This window comes from Sus scrofa, chromosome 9, assembly GCF_000003025.6.
Source record: "Sus scrofa isolate TJ Tabasco breed Duroc chromosome 9, Sscrofa11.1, whole genome shotgun sequence".
Classification (NCBI taxonomy): domain Eukaryota; kingdom Metazoa; phylum Chordata; class Mammalia; order Artiodactyla; family Suidae; genus Sus; species Sus scrofa.
The window spans coordinates 10,535,626-10,541,278 of record NC_010451.4 but is presented as its reverse complement, the minus strand read 5'-3'; positions in this window follow the sequence as shown (position 1 = coordinate 10,541,278).

Below are 5,653 nucleotides of genomic sequence, written 5' to 3'. Positions count from 1 at the left end.
GTTTAGGTACATTATTTTTGGTGGGGACAAAACAGGTTCTTGTGGTACATTTCTCTTTTCAGAACTATCACCTTCACAATTGAAGATGAGTCCCTTTTTATTTTATTTGGGTTTTTGGTATATGGTTTGCTACTTGGGAGAACTAAAAAAAAAAAAAAAGCCATTTTAATTGTGAGATCATTAAATGTAGACTTATCTAACTTTTAAAATATTATCCTATATGGCCCCTGATAAAATTGTTAGGGTTTGCATAACTGTTGCTGGCTGAGATGTAAATGAATGCATATTGCGTAGATGTCGTTAAATTATTTTATGTTGGGATAAGTTACTGTTACTTGAGTTTCCGGAAACGGGGTGGGGGTGGGTTTGCGGAGTGCCGGGGCTTGATGATCACCAGCAGTGTGTTTCCCCGTTGTGGGCAGGCCTGGCAGATGTGTCAAACGAGGACACTTGTTACCTCTGCAGGCTGTGAAAGAGATCACAAGGTTTGTTTTGTATCCAGAGCTCTAAAGATGCTCTGTCCTTGACCGGAAGAACTGATCAAGTTCACAAAGGCAGGATGACAAAGGAGACAATCGCTGCGTCCAGCCCTTAGAACACTTAATAGTGACGTGACCTTGGCAGATTACATGTCTGGATGTATTTCCTCAACTGTAAAACTGCACTTAAGGTTGTGCTATGAGGGTTAGATAATTTATCGTCAGTTATCTCTTACTGCTTTTAACAGTATCCTAAAACTTAGTGGCTTAAAAAAAGTTTATAGTTTTGTGGCTTAGTCGAGTGGTTCTTTTGCTGATCTCATCTGGACTCTGCGTTCAGGGGGCAGATGGGTTGGGGGCCTGGATGGGACAGCTGGGCCTCGTCGTGTGGTCTTTTATCTTGGGCTCATGGCATTGTCGTCTGAGAGTCCCAAGAAGGCAGAGGGCACAGCCTGGGCTCAAGAAGTCACAGAACATCCCTTTGACCACATCTTTTGGTCAGAGCAGGTCTCCGAGCTGGCCTGGAATGGATGAGGGTGACACACGCCTCATCTCGATGGCGGAGCTGTAAGATGGGGCCCCGTTTCCAGTCTGCCACGATAATTTATGCCCAACATGCTTGCAGCAAGCATTGGCTTAGCTTTTAAGACACCTACCACTTGTTTTTATCATCTCTGTATGTTCTCTGAGTTAATTTGTGAATTTAATGAAAGCTTAATGACTAATTTGTTAAGAGGCATCTTTGCAAACCGATCTTTGAAGGCAGATTGAGTCAATGGTAGTCTTCCCATAGATGAAGCAGAGGTTTTCGTTTTTGCGAGATTAGACAGAAGTTGGTTTAGTGACTCTTTGTTCCACAAATATTTGTTGAATGCTTATTTTAAATAGTGCCAAGCCTCTTGGTTAAATGCTGGTAGTAACAGATACACTTTCTTATAGGGCTTACGGCCTGGAGTTGACCCACAGAGCTACAATTGTACTTCTTTATAACTTCACACACACACACACACACGCACATGTACTTTACAGAGTTGAATGAGATTATTGAAATTAAAATGACATGGGGTATCCATAAAAGCCTTTTTTTAAAAAAAATTCTGTATCATATTAAAACAGTTTTCAAAATATACTAGGCTATGTATTCAAGATTTAGCATATATAGTTGGAGGAATTTTTGTTTTTGGCATACCCACTGTCATTTTGGGGGAGAAAAGTTACACAGTTGAAGCCTAACATAGGATTCATTACCTGTAAATGAATGAGAACAAGTGCTTGATTGAGAGTTTTATGTACCTTTTGCTTTATTATTAACAATAACCCTGTGAAGTCACTACTAGTTGATTGAGTTGAAAGAGACCCCCCCTTTTTGGGGGGGAGTGTCACACCCCTAGCATGTGAAGGTTCCCGGGCCAGGGATTGAACTCACACCGTAGCAGCCACCCAAGCCGTTGCAGTGATGCTGGATCCTTAACCTGCTGTGCCACAGGGGAACTCCAAGAGACCCCTTCCTTTTGAGGTTAGTTCCTCTGTAGTAACTTAGTTGGATCTGGTTTTTGTTTCATATTAGGGACAGTGCTTAAGTGCTATTTAAAGTGAGTAATTTATAAAACATAAGACAGTTGTACTTGCAGTGTTTATTAATACTTACATGATATGTTAGAGCTTATAAAGCACCGTAAGTCATTCAAGTTCTAAGAAAAATTCAGGCGAGTATTATTCCCATATTTCAGTTGAGAAATCAAACTCGCAGAGGTAAATGAATTGGCCCAAATTACATGGCTAATAAGTGCCCAAGTGCCAGAGCCAGATGCTTCAGTCTAGTCCTGCAGTCTTAAACTGATTGTGAAAACCGCTTCACTCTTAAGGCTGATAAAGAAATATTTGCTTTAGGAATAGTCTCCTTTTATGTCCTTGCTTTATCCATTGCCAGCTTTCAGTACAACATCTCTAAAATGCGCTCATTATAGTCAACATGGGCTCCTTGCAAAAAAAAAAACCAAAAAACCCAAAACCCGAAGCCTGAGACTTCTGAGACTTTATGGCCTAGGTGTAGAAATGCTGCCTCCTTTGCTTGGCTGCCAAGACACCACCACAAAGGACTGTAGATCCAGGTCCATTTATTTCCTGAGAGTGGGTGCAGCTGTCTTCTTGCTGTAATCAAATGCTCCTCTGTAGCCAGCTTTTTGTGGCCAGAAAAAGCAAAGTAATTTTTAGGACAGATTAGCATAAAAACCTCTACTAGATCAGTTTCAGGAAACAATTACTAGCTTAGAAACAACAAGTGTGATCTAATAGGTTGACTAAAGTGGCAGTTAATTTCCAGACTTTTAAAATGCCCCTTATTTCTCACCATGAGTACTATATAAATAGAATACACTACCTGCCACTGTATTTAGTTTCATAAATTTTTTGGACAGGGTGAACAACAGACTTCAAAACGAAGCAGAGGTAGTAAATCTGCCCTTTTTAATGAGTTTGAATTTACAGTAGTAGTTTAAACATCTGGAAGTTTAAAAGTCTTAATTCATTCCAAATGTTCAGCAAGGATATACTGCAAAGAGGATATTGTAATTGAGGGATCAAGAAAACTACTGTTGACTCGGTCTGAAGCCTTTCTAATTTTCTCTCTCTATATTAATCACATAAAACTTCAGAGGCTGACAGTTCAAAAAGAGAAGAGATGGACCCAAATATTCAGGTTGGCATGGTTCTATAGAGAAATAACTGAGGGCATAGTTACAACGAGAATGAGGCTTAAATGCTGTTCATTAGCATGTCTGGTTGTGGCCAGGTTGTGCCACTGCACTCTGTATTCTGTGCTGCTTATGGATGTGAGGTGGGTTGTTTTGAGGGTTTTTTTTGGGGGGGGTATTGTTAAAACTGGACTTACAGGAGTCAAACCTTTTGACTTCTAAGTTGTGGTTTTGATTAGCGCATTTTGTAATCCAAGAATCTGGTCATCTGCCAGCATCTAACTCATGACCGCAGTGGTTTAGGGCACAAGTGTCTACTGGGTGCTTGGGTGTTGGTTTCACTGTCTTGGTGCAGGGTTGCAGCAGCAGGAGGAGTGCTCATCCTTGTCTCTGGCAGCAGCTGCTCCTAACAGAGTGCCTGCTCTATGCCAGTTCTGTGCTCAAGCACTGCACCTGAGTTATCTCATTTAAACTCTTCCACCCTATGAAAAAGGTAATATTATCCCTAATTTTTTTTTAGGTGAAAACCTAGGGATTAGAAGGCCACACAGCTAGGGAAATGCGGAACCATAATGCTAACATGATGTAAAGATCCGCAAATCTAATTTTTTGCTTCATATTTGCTTTTCATGCATGTTTCAAATGTTGTATTGAATGTCTGTGGTGCTCAGTCTAAATAGCCTCCGGCATGAGGCTGGGGTCATGGACACAAAGATGAATAAGACGGCTGGAGCTCATGGCCCGGATGCAGAGGTCAGATGGCGCCCATACCCTCAGCGAACTCAGTCACGTGGGGGAGCCAGACGTGCAAGTGAGGATCTGCCAGGAGCAGGGCCAAAGGTAGGGAGATGCTATCATTTATCGTCCCAACCAGGGCTTTTTCGAGGGTGCAATGGGGCACTATTAGTTACGCCAGAACAACAGATAAAACAGGACTCTGTGGAGCAAACTAGGACGTGGGGTCAGTCACCCTGGCTGGAGGAAGACCCACGGTGTGAAGCAAACCTAGAGAGGAGGGCCCTGACTCCCTGGCTGGACCTAGAAAGTGTGAGACATGCTCGTCCTCAGTCATCACCCTTAAACCCTGGCTGGTCAGACTTCAGCTGAAATAGCACTTTCCTCTAGAGGCTTCCTCGTCCCCGAAGTCTGAGTCAGGTGGCCCTTAAATGTACTCCCAGGCCTGCCTGGCTCTGCTGCCAGATGTCAGCCCAACGTGTCTCCCGGCCCACGTTGAGGATAGGAGGTCAAAGTGCAGGCAAGAGCCTTTACAGAAACCTAAAAAGGCGGCGCGGTTTGCTTCCCCATCTATCACCTCGTCTAAGTAATGAGTGATAATGGTGTATAAAACTCAGCCACATTTACCACCCACATTGCCAATAAGAACCTGTGTGGAAGAGTTTTGAAGCCACAGAAAGTGAAAACGGCGTGTGCTGTTTTGTGACCCCCAAATATTTTTAAGTTAGTTTCTCACTTGTCAATGAAAATGGGACAGGCTTAGTGTTAGAAATACATGCATGGGACGTGATCTGTCCCCCTGCCCCCAAACCTCAGACGGTCGTGCTGATGCTCAGTATGCTATTCAGGGTTTTCCAGGTTCCTGATGAGAGCGTGGTACCTCTGCCTTAAGCCAGGATACGGCACACTGACTTGTAAAGTTGGCATGGTGGTAAGATTGCAGCGCAGTGGAGTGGGACAGACAGCCCTTCATCTGACAGAGGGCTGGGCGGGGCAGCTTTGCCTCAAGATCACGCCACTCCGTGGTGGCAGGGGCCAGGGGTGGGCAGAGGTGGCCCACAGTGCTGTGTTCTGTCCTACCACCGGGACGAAACTGAAGATGGAAAGCCTGAAAGAATCATTTCTTGGCAGGTGAGTGGTGTCCACCCTTAAATCTTATTAATGTAAACGGTAATCCCATAAGTATGTCAGCTTTATAGAAGAGATTTATTCAACCAGCCAGAGTCTGGGTTTAGTTCTTGGCACGTTGCTGTTTTGCGTTACCGTAAAATTTTGGTTTTAAAAATATTTGGTATTGCTTACATCTTATTTGGCAAATACCTATTCTTGGTATGATTATTTTTCTTTGGAGGGGTACATGTGGTTAGAGTGTGGGTTTGCAAAGCCTTTTTCCTAAAAAATGAGTTGTTGAAAGCTTTCCTTGTAATTGTGACTTGTGGGATTTGGACTTCCTTTTATTAATAGCAGCTCCTAGATGCTGAGACCTTACTGTGTACCCAGCGCCATGTCAGGCACTTTGTATGAATCATTTTATTTAGGTTCAGAGTAACCTGAGGTGGTGGGGTTACTATCCTCATCTGTGGATCCGAAAGTGCCTTGTAAGAGGCCGTTCAGCTGTGAAATAGGAGTTGAACCCCCCAAACCAACTGACTCGAGTAGAGCAGGCTGCTCCTCAGTGTGGAGATCCCCACCTTTAAAAAAACAAAGGATATGAAAAGACTGGGGGAGTTCTCATGGCTCAGTGGT